Below are 19,803 nucleotides of genomic sequence, written 5' to 3'. Positions count from 1 at the left end.
ATAGCTGCAGTCGACAATAAATCAATTCGCTCACGTTCATACTTATAAGTAAATGAACTTCCAATAGGTATTTGTAATCCTTGGTCATAGGAAATAAATAATTAAATAGGTTCCTAAAGAAATAAGATTAGAAACTGTTATTATTCTCATAAAAAATACTTTTTTTTTAATTAGCCTCTGCTGTCCCACTACTGGGCAAAGGCCTCCCCCAAAGCCTTCCACTTTTCTCTATCCATTGCTGCTTGAGGCCAGTCCGAGGTCCAAGTCTTCCCTCCAGCGTTTCCTTGGTCTTCCTCTCGGTCGCCTTCCATCCTCCGGGATCAACTTTGTGGTTATATTGGCCCACTTTTCCGGATGCATTCGACAGATGTGACCCGCCCAATCCCACTTCAAGTTTGCAGACTTAAAAATTACTTATTGAATAATAAATAAAACGCCTTACAGAAATAATTCATATCTTCTATAGCTTCTTCTGTAGCTTTAACTCAACGAGTAGTCTACGCCAGTGCTACGACAACGCTACGACCGGCTACGACTTCTACATTATTTACAAATAATGGTTTTCCTTGAACGTTTTTTGTTTATTAATATAATGAGGATTTTGTTTTTCTACATGAACATTAAATTTTTGTCAAGTCTTGCACAACAAGCAACTAAACACAGGCTATTTTTTTTTAAATGAGAGTGCAACAGACTACTTTTTCGAAATTAATTACAGTAAGTAGATATTTACCTACTTAGAACAAAATGACTACATATTTAAAATTTTATTTAATGGTGATAATAGGTAGATATGATAATTGGTGATAAAGACATTTATTAGTCGATAAATAAAAATGATATTTTCGTTAATATTGATTGCGTTGATGTCTTTTCTATGCACTTTGCAGTGCATCACACACGTACGACGTGCGAGGCAACTCAATTTGACTGCGATTTTTAATAAAATTCTTAGGAATTCCGTGATTTTCTGTATATGGTTGTTAAATAGAATTTTTCAAGCTATTTAAGATTATATTTTTTTAAGTTTCAAGCAATCCATGAAAGATTTTGTAAGTTTGTTTGTAAGTAACATGATTGGTCTCGGAGCAGTCCTGTCCAATAGATTACTGAAAATTAATAAAAAATCAAGCTTCTACCAAGGTGTTGAGCTGTATTCCGCGATACCGAGGCATGTTGAAAAGTCTTAAACACTTATTCTCTTCGGAAGACGACAGTAATGTCGTGTTAAGATTTTAATAACACGAAGACTTTAAAAGCTTTAACTGTCTTAAGATTTTAATTGCTATTGTGGTGTTGAAACCTGTCGCTTACGCGGGAAGGGAAGGGAAGAAACACTATTGTTGTAGAAGATGTCTTCTATATAGAACTTAATGTAAAATATGGTGAAAAATATGGTGGTGCATTGACAAGGAAGTATGTCTATGTATTATGAGCCAATACTTAAGAAATAAGAGCTTGTTTACATTCTAAGTTCCATTGTGTAGGTACTTTCATGGTTTTTCAGCCAGGTTTGTGCCCTACTGTGCACACCGCGTTTAAGTAAGACAGCAAGTAAAGGGTCTGCTGTATTTATAATCCCCCGCATTAATTAGCATTATAAATTAAGATAAAAAAGGAAAATTCGCGTAAAACGAACGAGCTTTGAAATAGAATTTTAAGTAAAAAGCTTGAATCTAAACAAATTGAAGTGATTTATCAAATCATTTTAAATAAAAATATTTAAAGACCTATGTGGATAATTTGTATGGAAAAAATAAGGGCCTGAATGAAATTTAAAATTAAATAAATAAACAACGTTGGTAGATACCATACTCGAAGCTTTTCAGTAATTTTCATACAGCACTAACAAATATGATATGCCGCTCATTAATGCTTATGTTGAGGGCAGCATCAAAGAGAGCAGGCGTCAGACTCCTGCAGACATAACATAGGTGTACGTAATAACAATGTAACGAGACATATTGTTACGTCAAAGTGCCACTCCCAAGCTCACTGAAATATTTGTGTGAATTTGGAAGTGGGTCAAGCTGTCGTTATTCACGTCGCTATCCCGAATTACAGCCAGCGTCGGCTGGCGGCCATCCCGTTTTGTATTCGGAGGGTTTTTAGATAACCTGCCGGTCTGCATTGAACATTCATTGTGTGAGTCCATGTGTGTAAATGAGGCTGTGGTGCTGGCGGGCACGACAGCGGGCGGGCAGCGCGCATGCGCGGGGCGGCGCTGGCGTCGCGCGCGCCAGTCCAGCCCGCGCCCTCGCCGCCGCCGCACCGCGCGCGCGACGCAGCCTCCCACACGCACGACGCACTCTCATACTAATAACAATGAATTCCCACATCGGCCCCCTCGCAGCTGTGCTACTATAATAGTTTATGTGATCGCCACCGGCCCAGTGCTCTCCCGGCCGCGAGACCGGTCCAGATCGGGAAGCTGCGCCGGCCTCACGCCCGACTACAGTGGAATGCGGCAATTTTAACTACTGCGGACCCCGGGGACCCATATAAGAATAGGGATCGAACGATTACAATCCCAGCCGTAAGGTAAGTCATCTGTCTTTATATGTTTTAGTAGCAGCCTTCGAGAAATGCCGCATCGGCCGTTAAAATAATTCGATAAAGTAGAGTAGACGGCCGAAGTAAATAAAACATCAAGTTCTATTACATTTACTTATGATATGAAGGAGCGCCTATAGCCATTACTGTAACTTGCAAGACGTTTAACTTGGAGCTAACTTACTCTCGGATATATCTGAGTGAAGGCTTTTATCCTGTAAGTACGAAGTTTTACTAAAGTACTGAAAGAGGAGATTTCTGTTTTTGTTTTAAAGAAGTATTCAGACACGCAAAATTCAATGAAACGTTTTATCATGGCTTCAAAGCCAGTAATTAAAATTTAAATGAATCCTCACTTCATAATAATTAAGTTATGTTCACAATTATCAGAAGATAGGAAAAAATCGAATTGGAAAAATAATAAAATATCAAATAATTGAATCATGTATAATAAGCTCATATCTACTGAATGTTATTATGAAATTCGATAACACTAGCGCAGTGGATATCCTGTATTTGTTTTTTTACTCTTTATAGCTTAGAATAAAAAAGAGTTAAGTTTTCAGCATTTGGCAGTGGTAATAAAAAATAGTTTCAGCCAACGCCCTACATTTATTATAGTCAATAAGATTCAATATCAAGACGCTCTCTTTGATGAATATTACTATTTCCATGAAAAACATGAAATCATGCGAGGGTGGGGGCTTATTAAAAATAGGTAAATTAAAAATATCTAAGATTTTTAAATCAGCATTACAATTAAATCAAAATATAATTTAAGTTTTGTTTAAACTTAAATATCCAACAAATAACATAATTATTCTCTTAGCTTTTTTATTATCCTTGAACCACCGATCGTGTTATCATGAATCGCGATTCGCAGACTGAGAATCAATACTTAGCCAAAACCGTTACGAAATTCAAATACAATTCATAAAAACTAAGCGGATAACAAAACAGCTAGCGAATACGCTGCTATGTAAAACCGTACGCGAACATATTCATTCATTGTAAGAACAATTTTATAAAATGTACAGCGCACGGCCGAAGATCAGAAGTACGTTCGAAATAATCGCCAGCAATCATTCTTTCAATAACGTACCGAGACGTTCTAAAATTGCAAAAGAGGCGTGATGTCAGAGTACTCAGAGGTATACGACGGATTAAGTAAGATAGCCATGGATCGCTTTCTTTTCTGCCGACAACGAGTCTAGAACATCTATTCAGTTACGCTCTCAATTTCTCACGGCAAATGCGACTTGCGAGGCCTAAGAACGAAAATACTGAATATGCATTGTTGTATTCCTCTCCTTTGCAACTAATATCTAGCTCTGTGCAGTCGGAACGATTGAATGGTTCTTCAAACTCGATACTCCGATATTTTTCTCGAGCAATGATCGATCTCACTTTTAATTGGTTTATTGATTTAAGTATTTTTATTGCCGAAAATATTGGTATTAATTGGATGTATATCAATCATAATTTGATCGATATGTGCTGGAAATGATATTTACACACGATTTAAATTATTTACTATTAGAAGATTGACACCTTATCTGTGTCACTGTGGTATTTAAAATGTTCAATGTTGGTTTAGTTTATAGTAAGTGGAGCACGAGGCAAAGAAATTAATATCTTACATGCCGGTAACCACACGCTTGACTGCCCTCATTTGGTGGTGACTAGTACAAAGACTGGAAAGTGGAAACCCATTGTGATTTTAAATTGAATATGGGAAGGAAGGATCGATCAGAAATTGTAGCTAATAGGAGTTTTCTAATGAGTTATGAGTAACTGTATGATAATATCGCTTGTATGTCACCTAGCATTTATTTGTAACTTAACACCAGCTATCCATTATACATATTCATGAATATGTTATGAGGTTAGACACACAGTGACATAGACAGCGTCAGTAAAGCTAGAATTAACCGAGATAGCATTGGAATTATTCGATTCTGGCAACAGTTTCCGTGGTAACAGTTTGACCGCAGCGGAACTATTACGAAACCACAGTATGGAGCTAAACCCATGAGTTTGAGAGTAACACTGGTTCACCCAGGCTTATTACACTGCAACTGATACCAGCTCACCGCAATTTTCAAACTGAACTTCAATGCAGCCTTCGTTACAGATTTGAATAGCCAACACTTTTTTAAAGTGACCATTTCATGGTTCAGTATGGTAGTTCTGTAGGTACTTTAATTAACTTTTGTTTAAAATAAAACACGTATTAAAGGTTTATTAAAATGTTGTAAACATTTAAAAGCATTTTAATGGATATATTAGAGCTTGGAAACGTCCGTTCATTTGCAAGATATCCTTCGGTACTTACCCTACATCCTTATTTCATATTCTGGCGTGATATCATATGTGCCTACATACTATAGAAGTTGCAATAAGCCTCATAAAAATCATCATCATCCATCAGCCTTTTTCCCAACCATGTTGGGGTCGGCTTCCAGTCTAACCTCATAAACATATTCTAGCTTAAACTTAAGCACTTATTTAAAGGACCCAGTTCGTCTAGTCTTTAGTCCATCAGCGGTCCATCTAAGCGGTAGTTTTTTTTTTATTTTAGTAGGTAGTTAGATAGTTAGATAGGTAGTTTTTTTTGCCAAGATTCCATCACGTAAATATACGTACGTAGAATTATAGCAACATCCCACTACAAAGATTTCTGAAACTAAGTATAACAACATAGAAAATACTTGCAAATTTTTATTCACATTTAAAAAGACGGCTCTTGCAAAAGTGCACCAGTATTTTACCAAAAGTTTCCCGGCTCACATCTGTCGTCTAAGTTATTGTAAAATAAATAGAAACAGCACTGACCCAGAGAAACACACAAAGCAATACTTTAAATGTTACGTATTTTATTTTAAAGTTATTTATTCGGTGTATGCGTTTAAGAACCAGCGGTTTTGAAAACTTTCAGTAATTCGCCTTTTATGTTCCGTCTAATCCATCTTTATAAATGATTTTTTTTTAATGATTTTTGTAATAAACATGCATTCAGTGAATAGAAGATGTGAATTATTTCTTAAATTCTAGTCAGCTGTAACCGCAGTGCAACACCGATTACGCAAAGCCTAAACAAAAGTATCAAGATTGGCCATGGCCCTGTGACCTACACATGTATTATACGGTATAACAAACATATACTGACAAATTATACTATTGAATGATGCTCCAAGATGTGAAAATATTTCTCATAAACTTACACACACAGCTTTAAACTTACATGTTTAACCCATTGTTATGTAATAATAGGATATTCGCACCCTACTGTCCGAGAATATCCCAATACTTTGAAATTTTCATTAAAATAGGTAACATTTATTCTTAAATAATATTTTTTTCTTCTTGTAATAAAAGGCTTTCATTCACGCCGTATTTTCCAACGACGCGCGACGTGAGTACTTCACTTATAATCATATTCTAATTTCTTTAATACTCAACTATTCTCATAAAGTGGTAGTTCTTAGAAAAGCTTATTTATTTAAACTCACTCAATGAATTTCCAATGCATCACTTCAACTGTGCAAGAATCTTCTATGTCCCCGAGTCAAACTTGAATGACGAGATTTGAATAACCGTTTTAGTACTATTAGCCAGTTCTTTGGGCTCTCGTAATAAAAAACGGTCAAGTTAGAGTTGGCTCCGCGTGATTACGATATTTTCGAGACAATACCGGTTTAACTAAGAGGAATAAATTACGTTATTTACAAACTGGAGTACGAGATGAGCTTTTTTAAGTTTGTGAGAGGATGGTTGTATTGAATTTCATTATCTACAAATGGTTTGACTTAATTTTATGCTGTGAGGCTTTTTTCTGGTTTTTGCTCACTCTTAAAACTTTCCACGTATTTATCTTGTGCTAATGATGACGAAACAACAAATAAATAGCACGAATTCAATAAACAACACATGCAAGTATTAATTAATAAATGCATATAGTTATGCCAAGCGCGTGGCTTAATATAACCCGAATGTAAACTATAATATAATAGTTCAGGTTAAGGGAAATGCAATTTTCATCAGCAAACTATTTACTATAACCGCATCGTCGCTCCGCATCCCCCATCCAGTGATTATGACGATACGCCAAACCGATTACCGTCCAATTAATTGTGAACATGCTACCGAGTTATAATCGAATTTACACGTCATTAAATGTTGTTCCAATAAGTAAAACTTCAACACACAACTCGGAACTGTTATCATAGAGTAATCAGGCTGACATTGTCATTGAATATTTGGAAATAACGCTTTTGAAACAATTTAAAGAGAGAGCTATTTATGTGCTGCGTCGTTTTTCTTCTTGTCTGTACTTTAGTTGAATAAAAAGGTTTTAGAGTTAGGTATCACATTTCGAACTGACTATAATTTCTATTGATTAGATTATTTAATTACTAAGGCTCAGAATAAGGATTTATTTAATTTAAGTCATTACTAGCCATTAGCATTAATCAACATTGAATATATTACTGTCTATCGGTATATGCGACTAGAACACGCAAGCGTTCGTCGAAATTAATTAAATTACACGAGCACGTTATTACGCAAACAAACGCACAACAATAAGACGAGGTAGCGAGCGCTTATTTAAACTCAAATAGTATCAAGTTTGAGAGGAGGACCACAGCCAGTTCCTCGTATCAGGGACCGTTGTTCAGCAGGCATTGTTGCGGCCTCATTCAAATAGTAACACGAGGGTGGTGTGAAGTGTTTCATGCGAGCCCGTTCAATTGTACAGGTAGAAAACTATTGACAAAGCGACCGTGTGCGTTGCCTCGCCACCTCGCCGCCTCGCGCCTCGCGCCTCGCCGCCTCGCGCCTCGCGCCTCGCCGCGCCGCCTCGCCTGGCGCGCCGCGGGACGCTCCTTCACTAAACACGCAATAACAGTACAACTTCGCTCTATTTGAGGAATCAATATGCGGTCTTGGTCTTTCTTATAACGTGGTTTTATCTATCTTCTAAAAGAATGTGACTCTGGTTCTCTGCACTCAAGTGGATAGATAAAGCTTTTGTTATTTCTTTCGCAAAAAGCACATTTGGGTTATTGTTGTTCTAGATCTTTTGAGTTGTGCTACTTAATTATGAAAAAATGAGTTTTATGAAACATTCAAAAGAGACAATGGTAGGATCCTATCACTTGTCAAAGTCAAAATGTTGTGAAATGATTGTGTTAAGCCGTTGAATGCTGTGTGAGAATCCACACAATGTTAACGTGGGAACCAAGGGGAAGTCAAATAAATAAGACGTTTTTGTTTACTAATGTCTTTTGGGTACTCTTAAATATTAGCTTAGGTACTCCAATTGAAGGGGTTTGATTATATTGTACTGGAAGGATAAAAAGAGTCCATTGGATACTAAATAATGTGGTTTACACTACTTAAGTATGATATTTTGGAATACGATCTCAATACATTCAAGCACAAACAAACATTAAAACACACATACATTTTCACAAATGCAATTAATGCAACTGAACTTATACGATCATGAAATTAACGTACATACACTTTTACACGAACTCGCGAAACCAAACAGTTTGCAACTTATTTAACTCGTTCGGAAACATAAAGTAACATGAACTAAACACGCAATTTCGCAACCATCGCATAAACTCGTACATTCAACTAATAAGTGGTAAATAAATGAGTTTGGCTCGACTTTAATTAAAGTTTTAAAAAACAAAACAGTGTTTTCGGATTCGGGTCTCATCCGTGCCGTGGACGCGGCTAACGAGACAGGCTCCCCTAGACTACTACGTCTGTATAAGTTCTACAGTTAAAAAAAGACAACTTATATCTATACATAGTCATCAGTACTTTTCCTACTGCCTCAAAAATACAAATCTGCATAGGTTCTTACTCATCATCTGCTTAAGCCGCGTACGCACGTACGAACAAATTTGTTGCGTTACATGATATGCAACAACTTGGTTCGCACGTGCGTACCATTATCGAACATCGAACACTCTGTTCGTCAAACATGTTCGCGGCGATCCTTGTAGTGTGTTCTGTATGGACGGTGTTCGAAGCGCTTTAATAACTTCACAATCGACCACTTCCAACGGCGCCGTCAAGGCTACTAAGATAGAGTTCACGACTGTTGTTCGCGAACTCGACCCGAACTATGTTTGCGTTCGTGTTCGAATATGCCGTCCATACGTACGAACCAAATGTTCGGGTCTGGTGTTTGTGTTCGCTATGTTCGTGTTCGTACGTGCGTACGCGCCTATAGGCTTTTCAACAGTTAACTATGTTGGGGTCGGCTTCCAGGCTGGGTTCCAGCAGGTTTCTACTTTACTAAGATTAAAAGCTGAAATATGAAACTGTAAAATGAACAAAAACATTATCAAATAAATGTGGGCAACATTTGGTAACTTAAATAAAATTAGCAGCTCACAGTGCTTTTACAGTTGCAGATAGTCTGGAAACCGTCTACCGTGACCACGTGCGCCGTTATTTAGCTGTTTGGCGTAGGATGCACTGCGGGGTATAAACCGCATTAATGTAAGGCTATACTTAGACTTTAATATTTTATCATGTGGAATATCTGGTCATTTTTTAAACCATTTTTCACCGAGCAAATGGTTTTTTGTATCGTCATTCGGTCATTAATCATGATCTCTATAAAAGCATATATCGGCAAATTAAGTTGGATTTAAAAACTTAAGCATAGACGTCACACAATATCACCTAATACTCATTAAAACTATATTTTGCATTCCATTAAAAACAAAAGGCTAACGAATCAATCACAAGGCAGCACCTTATGGAAAAAGCTAGTGGTGCCCCATGGCGGGCGACACGCAAAGGATTAACATTCCGAGTACGTAAGTATGGCGCGTGTGACCGGGGTTACGATCAACACACTGACATTTCACTCACGTTCCACGCCCTAATGATCATGGATTCATGGCTCGACATGCTGTTTGACATGCTTTTGATTTGATACTTTACTTATAATTAGATCATATCCTGCATAATAGTGATGACTGCCGGCTCTTTTTTTGTCTATCCGTGTAATAGATCTGTGTAATGTAACATTTGTGATAGAAGCAGGAAAATTGCGATTTTTATCATTTTGAAAAACATAAAATTACTATGTACGTATATTCCGTACATGTCATGATTCCACGCCTTAACGTAGGTACACGTGAAATTATATCAGTTTTGCTTTCGACTGTACTTGGTTATATTCCATCCCAAGCATTACTTACCTCAAAACTTGCCGCCCTGAGTTCCATACATCATCGTTCCAGCTACAATCTAACTTTGTCTCGTGTGACATCCCTAAGGGCCCCGAAAATATCGCAGAACGAGACTTTTATTGCCACAGACATATGCGGGAATTGCGAGAAGCCACGAGATGTAGCTAGCACTCACTAATCGAGTTATACGAACTGAAAGTACCAATCGCTTTATATCGATTACCTACACTTGACGATTGCATGCGAAGTTTATAACACTGTGTTTGACTTGAAAGCTTTTTCCCAGTTGATATATGACCTACCTGCCTGATAAAAATCAAAACAGGGAATATCTATTATTTAACAAGGGGCTCTTTATTTGCTAAAATTCTTAAAGAAAATGTTTTTACCCACATAAATTACACGAAACGTTTGAAAGCAAATGCCTACGTTTTATATGAAAACACCCGACAAATATCCGTATATTGTCTTTGTTCGTAAAAGTAAAAGACACGGGACGCTTGTACTCGAGTATGATATTTTGAAATGCAAATGAGAGCCGCTGAAAGTATGTATCTATACTCGGGGAAAGCAAAACAATGTTATGTGACGCGTTCCGCTAGCACGATGCACATTTCTTCCAGCTACGTTTGCTGTAGCTTTTGTCCTGTACTAGCGAACTTCCATTTCCATATGTGCCCCAAAAGAGTAGAAAGTAACACTTTCAAATGATACGTCCGTATGTAAAGTAAACAGTGAGTGAGAAGTGCCGTGCAGTGCTAATGATGCAGTGTGCGGTAACATGTGCGCTGTCCACTATTACTCAGCGCGTCCGCAGAGGCACAACACTGTTTGGAGGACCCGCCATGACGCGCACAATGTATTTAACGTGTGGAAGCGACGCGCCCCGCCCCCTGTCCTATCAAATGCATGCTCTGTGTCGCCGTTGCCATTGCATTCTCTACATATTTCACTTGCATTAGAAGCTAAAATGTAGGACAAGCGAATTTAATATGTATCACAAAAGTATAATTTCATTTTGTTAGCTAGAGTCGGTCTAGACTGAAATGTCAAATAATGTCAATAGTTTATCGGATTCAGGTCGTTCAAGTTACTATTAATAGCAATTATCTGATAAAACTACATTAGTTTGTGATACACAGACTAATGTTTCTGAAATATCTAAAGATAATTAGTTGAGTTATTTGTTGACCAGCAATAGAAGTAGTGAAAGGAGCATTCAGCCCACACGCCACGTTTCGGAACGTGCTCGAACACTATCAATCCGATCGTTTGTACCGCGACTCGCGAGGTAAGTGTTATTTCTGCAAAAAGTGCGTGTAAACAGCAACATCGTTGGAAAGCTCTCAAAGCGCTCCGCGACACTATTGTGTGTCGATATCTTGAAAAGATTGTTCGCAAACACGTGTAGGTGGAACATTACGAGGAGGGTGAAACAACACGAGCCATTTGTAGGCGCCAAGTGTTTGCTGAAGTGTCGGTGTGGCATCGCTAATGAGTAGGGAATTGGAGAAAGTGCTCGTGTGGGATGCGAACCGCAGAAGCCGCACAGGCAGTCGCACTTGTACGAGTTGTAGGTGCACCTTCCGCCGGCCGCAGCGCCGCCTACTTCCTCTCCGCTGCACTCTTGTCACTCCGCACTGCCGCACTACATGTCCGACACACCATCAGAGGTATCTAATTCATATGGATACCACCAACATACGATGCGTGTACGGTAATTATACAGTCAAATACAGTCGACGTATTTAGAAGTCTTTGATTTGGAAAGTTTTACGACGCAACATGCTTTAATTGTATATAATTAGTTTCACACACCAAGTCGCATACAAGTACTTACTATTTTGTGGTAACTTGTTTACTCAAATAAAAAATCTCTTCAGAAAATATAGCAACAGCAGACTGTTAGAGCAATTACAAAAGTAGCACAGCCGACGTCGGCTTCCCTATAGCTCGGTACTTCTAATGGACAAAGTTAGAAGGTTGGTCGAGTAGCAAGTGTCCGTTACATAATTGCAGTTGACGCGAAGAGACAGATGCGTAGTGGGCCGGAGACGACAGCGGCAGGCGAAACCTGCTGGACGAGCGCGGTTCGATGCCCGGCCGAGCACTTGTCGCGTCCGTTCGTATCATTTTTTCTCAGCACTCCCATGGCCATACACTATCATGACCTTGAGTTTTTTTATAACATATCGTATTTTCGACCATATAAAGTTTTGATTTTGTATTTTCTGGTTATATGATATCTAAAATTAATTATAAGACGATCTATGATCAACAAGCATAGGTTTTATAGTCAACATGGCCGTCAATGTATTTTTGTCTTGTCTGATTGGATCTGGAGCGTAGGATTTACCATTGTCACTTTGTAACGAGATACTCATGTATTCCACTTGAGTGCTATCATTACAAAGTTCCTGGTCTGCAAGCCACATATCGTCCTTCACCTGTCCCCTACAAACAGGCTGTTTGCTGAGTAGTTCTATGTGATCCGCAGTTATTTAATAATTTCGCTGAGCAAAGACGCAGTGGCCGGGGAGTGTTTGCGCGGCCCCGGACGTCGGGCGTCGTGTTTGCACTCAATAAGCCGCGGCAAACAGTCTTTGCCCGACCTATTCTTTATCCGAAGCCTTTAACACTCACATTGTAATGTAAGTTAAAGCTATTCAACAAACCCTGTTTTGTTAGAAAACAAATAACGACGCCTCGGATTTACGACTTGATCCAAACCTGCTATTAGAAAACAATGATGATGATTTTATGTGAAAGCTTCAAAACTATCAGTATCTCAGTAACCTTTTAGCGTACATCATTACTCATTGTCAACTACAAAGCATTTTTTTAACTTTCTCTGTTATTGTGACTGGTATAGTTGCCATTTTCTCAAATTGGGTTTTCTAGATACTGTAAAGGAATAGTCGAATGTATCCAAACAAAGCTAGAGGAATACTCGGAAGCGTATAGATGTACTCTCTCCAAATCACCTGATGTCAATGTTGATGGATGGTCCCCGCACGAAGCGCGCAGCTTGAACATTCTTTTACCTATTGTCGCAGACTCGAACAAAAATAGAAATGCAGAATCTCCTGCTTGATCTCAGACGAAAATCACTACGTTCATTCGATGTTGTTTGAACTTCGCAGACTTCCTAAGAGATTGGATTCAGTCTATTTTTTACGTTTTGAGCCTGGCATAAATCCTTTTTCATTTCGCAGTAAGGAACGTGCATTTTCAAAGGCGAGAGCAAGTATTGAAAGGTGATTCATTTTTTAGTTTCGTATTACGGATGAGTAGTCTAGCTTATGGTAGATATCTTGCTCGCAGATATCGAGCCATTATGGAGTCTATGAACCGCTGCATGTATGTTTGTTGATTTCTCAATAATGACTTATTAGTTTCAATTATTTATTCAGGCTTTATTTTCTTCAATTAAAACAGAAAATGCCCAATTGCTTACCTCTAAATAACCGAACTAATGCACCATTTAATTCCGTGAAGCGGTCGGGACCTTCAAAGAATTCGCGTTTTGCTGCAAAATAGTTATAACTAAGCTCGGGTGTCGTAATACGATTTCTTGTTATTTGAGAGATTGAATGCACTGATTACTATTTAATTAGAACAGTGGTTCTTAACCGGTGGTCCGCGGACCACTGGTGGTCCCTGGAGGCATTCCAAGTGGTCCGCGAAGCTTAGCTTCGCGACGTTGCTATACGTTATCTAACTTAATTTTTATCGACTTATAATTGCGAGCGGGGGTTTTCGCATGGACGTATGTACATCGGGTGTGTCGTACCTAGTTCCCCCATTCATGAAAATTTATGTTTGGGCTACATTTTACGTAATTTTGGTTTTGAGTCTTAAAAAATAATTAAAATTTCAGAAACTGTATACCCTTATTTTGGCATTTGTCAACAAACAAAAAGTTAAGTACTTTTGGGCTAAATTTTACGTAATATTTGGTTGAAGTCCGATAAAAATTGCGCTCGCTTCGCTCGCGTATTCAGAAACTGTATGCCCTTAGGCATTTGTCAACAAACAAAACGTTAAGTACGTTTGGCCTGCATTTTACGTAATATTTGGTTGAAGTCCGATAAAAATTGCGCTCGCTTCGCTCGCGTATTCAGAAACTGTATGCCCTTAGGCATTTGTCAACAAACAAAACGTTAAGTACGTTTGGGCTGCATTTTACGTAGTATTTGGTTTAAGTCCGATAAAAATTTCGCGCATTTGGAAACTACATAGGCAAGTTTTACTTTATTTGCATTTGCTCACCTACACAACTGCAACATGCGTTTAGCTTTGAGTAGAACTGACCCAAATAAAGATTGATTGAAAAATTCAGATTTATTTTTTGATAAATAATAAAGAAATTAGTGCTAATTTTGGTAAACCGATGAGGTGGTCCCCGGCAAGACAAACTTTAGTTAAAGTGGTCCCTCATGTCAAAAAGGTTAAGAACCACTGAATTAGAACAATTTCCCATGACCACTGCATTGTTAGCTTTATGTGCATTGTATCCAAGTGCCGACATTATTGAGTAAGCGTTCGTTTTTTTTTAATGAACTTTTTATATACTCTTTTATTTTTGATAAATGCTTCTTTATTTTTTATTAAATGACACCTCAGCACTTTTTAAGATAAAGCTAATTATTGCAAAATTATGTACAAATTGGAGTTATAAACGATTTATTGAGTATTGCTTATTTATTTAAATAGAAACCTATAGTTTTTTTTATTTATGTTCTCGTAATTATAATTAAAAACTGCATCTGAAACGGTTTAATCAGTTCAGTCACGATAATGTTTGCCAAAATATCCGTAATTGAATGGTGACCACTGACCGTGACTCCACATAAACTTGTATAATACAACGTGTGAACGGAATTACTTAAGTGCGTAAATAACGGTGTCGGTATGTAATAAATGCCATTATTATTACAGCATGTGATAACATTTCATTTGATAGGCAAATTCCTGCTGGTTTTATTTTCTACATTCATAAAAAAAGTTTTAAGTGATGTTCAATAGGAGACAAATCCTCTAACAAATAGCATCAAAGTAAGTAGTAACTGTCTCCGGTGTACATAAACCGTAAATAGTTAAAACCATTTAAACTTCACGTGATCAAAAATACCTTACAGTATTCGGTGCAGTAGCTAGCTTTCCTATTTTGCAGTCTACATTGCGGATTGGTAATAAAATTGTCAAAGGCTAATGTTAACTAATACCAGGATCAGTAATCCTGCTAATTATTTGGCACTAACTGTAACATAACTACCAATTGTGGTGCAGCATTAAGCCTGCAACAAATACCAGTCGGCAGCCACACTAGACAATACTACTATATTAAATTCGACTACATGTAATCCTATTACAGTTACACGTTTACATATCGATTATTCGATTAAAACAACGCTTTTGTTTTAATTTTATGACGCATCAGAACTCATTCACACGTTATTGAATTAATTAATGACATCATTACATAAAATTTTAATAAATAACAATGAAAAGCGCCGCGGCACTGTTTACAATTCAAATTTAATTTTTCGTATGAATAAATAATCAATTATGTTCGCTGATGAATTGTTTAAACCCGGTGCATCTATGTACATGGGTGTACTACTTTCTGAAGATCTAGTATGTACTAAATATACACATATACAACCTATACTTATGAAGATTTTTTGTTCGCACCAACTTCAGTTTATGCATGTAGCTTGAACAAAATCTTGAAGCTTTAACATTTTTCCAAACATGTTAATATCCATGATTGTTTGGTTAGATGATTTTTGTTTTAAAATAACCGTTACCAGAATTTTGCCTATCATCATTTAACTTGTTCATAAAGCCCTGTTATACTTTAAGTGCAAAGCTACTAGCCACGTACTCCGTTAGTCTGCTTTTCTCTACTTTTCAGGTAAACAACGCTGGCACAATTACTGTTTCGTTATTCTTTCGCATTACTGTAAACAAAACTCTGTCGGATATAACGACTTCAAAGTATTACACGTAACTAGACTTTGCAGAACCCATGTCTGTCTATTTAGTTAATCTGGTTACACGGAATATAACGAAGTAAAACCTGAAGCACAAATCCGTGCGGCACAGCCGACGTTACGAACATTGTGTTACCGCAGCGCACCGCATCACAACTTTATTATATTGTACGTGGCATATCTAGTGGACATATCTAGTTGGATACACAAGGATAAACACAGAATGGAGTAAAAGTTTTTTATTACAATAACAATATGGGACCGATAAGTTGACGCGGTATCATTGTTTAGCTGTTCGCAGAGTTTTCTCATATCGCGCCTTCCGCTCGTTTCATCGCAACTTATGCCGTTCTACGCTAAACTTCAGGTTAATTAACTCGTCTCTGCCGTGTAACTACTGATAAACTGGCATTATTACACGCAGTTTTATTGTCTACTGTATTCCAATCAACTGTAGCCACTATTCATGTGAACTTTCTGAGCTTGGAGTTTGATTTATTTTAAGCAATCATTATGTACCTCTAATATCAGTGTGCAGCGGTGTAGTGTGTCGATAGGGCTGGTGGGCTGATGCAGGAGATTCAGATTTTCAGAAAATAAAACGGCGATTGCAAATAATTACGTGTATTCGGTCCGTGTCGCAGAGCAAGAGAGAGAGCGATGTTGCCACGGTACAAAAATATAATTAAAATTAACTTAATGTTGCAATTTATAAAATATAAAATCCAACAATCAGTACGATTCTATTTCCTTCTATCATAAAATACACGCCTACGTATGAAAGTAATGTCAGCAATTCTATCTAATAGTTAGGTACTGTTATCTGAAATCAAGTTCATGCTTAATGTAACACATCATAGCAACATCGATCCGCCCCACAGGGCCTAGAATTTCGGGAGAATCCAACAATTTAGGTATAAATAAACAGAGACGAATAATTTTAATTAAAACAAACATATTAATCTAAATAGCAGCTTGTTGAGGTCAAACAAAACGCTGAGGGAAAATTAGATAAGGGTGAGGCAGGTACGGCGAGCTTTGTCGGCCGAGCGATCCACGCCGCTCAATGTATGACCAAGTTTGACTGGTAGCGTTACTAGCTCCTTAATGAACGCGAATTTATCCCAGTCTCCCCGCCGATATCACCGACCCAATACGTACGAGCTTGTTTGTACACCGTATTCCCACGATTAATCACTCCGATACATAATATAGACCACATCATATCAGATTCTATTAGATAAGACGCTGCTACATTAACTAACCCCTACGCCCGCTGTGTGGGAATTTTCCTACAATACCTTAAACAATGGCACCAAAAAGAAAGACTAATAGTACGTGCCATTAATGTATTCCTTACATACCCAATTAAGTAACACATTTTTGAAGTTTAATAATCACAGAGTAGCCCTAGTACTTGTTCTACAAATAATTATAGTCGTTTAACGTCATTAAAAAGTCTAACTACAATAACTGTTCGAGAATGGAACACGAAAAATATGCTCTATATAAATAAATCAACATGCCAAGAAAATAAATAATGGCGCACACGCGAATACCCTACTTTGGCATAACCACAGACGTAGTAATCTATAGAGAAGGGTCGCTCAGAATTAACTGTGCGTACAGTTAGCGGCGAAAATATGTACCTAGCGGTGCAGCGGAGCTACCTGCGGCACTCGCCGAGCTGATAATAACTCGCTTCAGTAATCCGACCACTGCGCAGGTACTTATTATGTCATTTTTACGCTGACATGAAACACAAATTGTGTATCAGCATCGGCAATTGTCTCATTACGCATTTCAGCGACTAAGTGGAACATTAACAGGTCTTGTATTGATTTAGTTAACCTTTAATAACAACGAGTTGCGCTATGCTGGGCTTTAACACTGCGAACCATTATGTCAATTTCTCAGCGCGCTGAAATGGTATAACTTTTAAGTTTCCGTAAAAATACGGCGTTATTTTTCGTGTAGATCGGTCGCTTAGCAGGCAGGTCGCGGAGCCGCGCGGACTCAGGTCACGCAAATAGGTTAATAGCTACCGCCGAAAAAACGCCCTAAAGGAAGCTTAATCAAAGAAAAATATTGCTACTCCTTTCGAGTCGGACGCTTTTATTGAATAGCCGAGGTGAACGGAAGTCGCCCCTGATTCACTCGCCGAATTCGTTTCTACCTTGTTTCACAAATAACACAAGCCTTAGATAATGCAGCTCTCGCAGAAAAACCTCCTTTATAAAGACTTTGTAGGAAATAAACGGGTGATAAAAGAAGGCAATACCAAAAGCGGGAAGTTCGCATATCTACAAAGCTTTTACCAGAAGCCAGTGTTTGTAAAAAAAGAAAGTTTGTATAAAACTAAGAGGAAAGCAGACGCAACACAAAGTTATCAAATAAAAGCACTTATGATTTTGTGTCGAGAGAGAATTTCTAGAGGCATAAAAGCATTCTCTGCACTTCAGTGTAATTATTGAGGACATACAATCACATAGTATACAGGTACTCAACAGTTTAACTATCAAGATTTATCGTTTACGAATCAATTTCCATTTTATCGAACGTCACCCTTAATGCTAATACGAGTACTTAAGAAAGGCAGTAAATGACAAATTGTCCGTCATTATAGGAAAGGGAACGAGGTTAGAAAGCTTGTACATTTTTGGTATCGCGGCGATTATGTTAGTTGCATGCAACGGTTACAACACGAGCCTTGGACCCGCTCATTATAGAACATGTGCGCTGTACACTGTACAGTTAGTTATTAATGTCGAAACATCTTTTCGAACTAGCCTCAATTTTCATTACCGGCTCTTGTTTGCGGAGATACTTAATTGGATTAATGCAATTAGCACCGAGGAAAAATCCACAGCTTAATAAAAACAAAACTGAAAATTATGTTATTTAGGTCGATCCGATACTACACTAGTTCTAGTATAACGAATGTATTTTATACTCAGTTCACACCTCTAACTAATGGAATGACGAATAGTTGCCGCAAACCGATCAAAACAATTTTTTTTTGAGATCATTTTCAGTGATAATATTGTCCTTCTATCTATCCTCTATCCTATTATACCTTTGTAAAGTTCAATTTTTATAATTCATGACGAATGGAGAGACACGGTAATTCTGAGATATGCAGGTCAGTTGACGACTAAGTACCTTATCCATCGGTCTCCAAGGACGGAGAAAACTCTAGGTAATAGAGAATGATAACCGATCTCAGCATCAATTGTAGTAGCGGAAGCTAAGCTCTAAGATCGATTGCTCTGTGATGTAGCCATTTAGCCCGAAGCTCCAGAAACAATTTAGGTGTTACATAGGTTTATATAACGAGAGATAAGAGAATCCTTAACACTTCCGATCCGCGTGGCACCGTGCCAGGGATTGCAACGCTGCCTCTCCCAGCTATATTGCCATTTTCATGATAATTTATTCATCTTCAAGCTATAGTATATGTTTTAGGGAGCTGGTGGGGGCTAGCAGTAATCAATGCTTCTTGTAGTGCCAGTTAATAATTTGAACGTAAAGCGCCAGATTCGTTAATTAGCAAGGACCTCAAACTTCATCTGTATGCAGTGCAATTAGAGTATGTTTCCCGAAGTGTCCATATCCCGTTTGACATTCGTACCAAAATCGGTGCTAGCTAAAGGTTCACCTGGTCGACGAAAACTAAATTAAAAGACTTTTTTATTCACATATATTGTAATAAAAATTATTATTTTTTTTATTTCAATAATGTCTTTAGTTTCTTTTATTTGTTTCATTTTGATGTCCATGGTATTTCTGTTGTTAAATATTTACTGTATAAAATTTTACATCGACATTAGATAGCGTTTCTATTAGCTATGTGTTACATAGTTATTATTTTTAATTTGAATAAAGAACGCCACGCGTGTTGTTTTAAGGATATTGACTGTTCGGAAACAGGTCCGTGGGTACAGTTACTTTATTGAATAAATACCCTATCTAAATATTTGTAATATGTTTATAGGTATATTTTATGTAAATGTAGCCGCATATAG

At 37.7% G+C, this 19,803-nt stretch overlaps 1 protein-coding gene across 6 annotated transcripts in view; it reads left to right on the top strand.

The window, feature by feature from the left end:
• Positions 1-2,218: 2,218 nt before the first annotated feature.
• The window catches only part of LOC110371612 (protein turtle), a 56,121-nt gene continuing 38,536 nt past the window's right edge, over positions 2,219-19,803 (top strand). For 3 of the 6 annotated variants that reach the window (XM_049840757.2, XM_049840758.2, XM_049840755.2), the window contains exon 1: positions 2,219-2,541. The gene's annotated coding sequence lies outside the window, so the exon portion shown is untranslated. The remainder of the gene's footprint in view (positions 2,542-19,803) is intronic. The other 3 variants (XR_002429292.3, XR_007510992.2, XM_049840759.2) reach the window with 1 other exon arrangement.

The sequence above is a fragment of the Helicoverpa armigera genome, chromosome 13 (assembly GCF_030705265.1).
Source record: "Helicoverpa armigera isolate CAAS_96S chromosome 13, ASM3070526v1, whole genome shotgun sequence".
NCBI classification, from domain to species: Eukaryota; Metazoa; Arthropoda; class Insecta; order Lepidoptera; family Noctuidae; genus Helicoverpa; species Helicoverpa armigera.
Note: the sequence above shows the minus strand (reverse complement) of the source record. Positions and strands in the feature narration are given on the sequence as shown.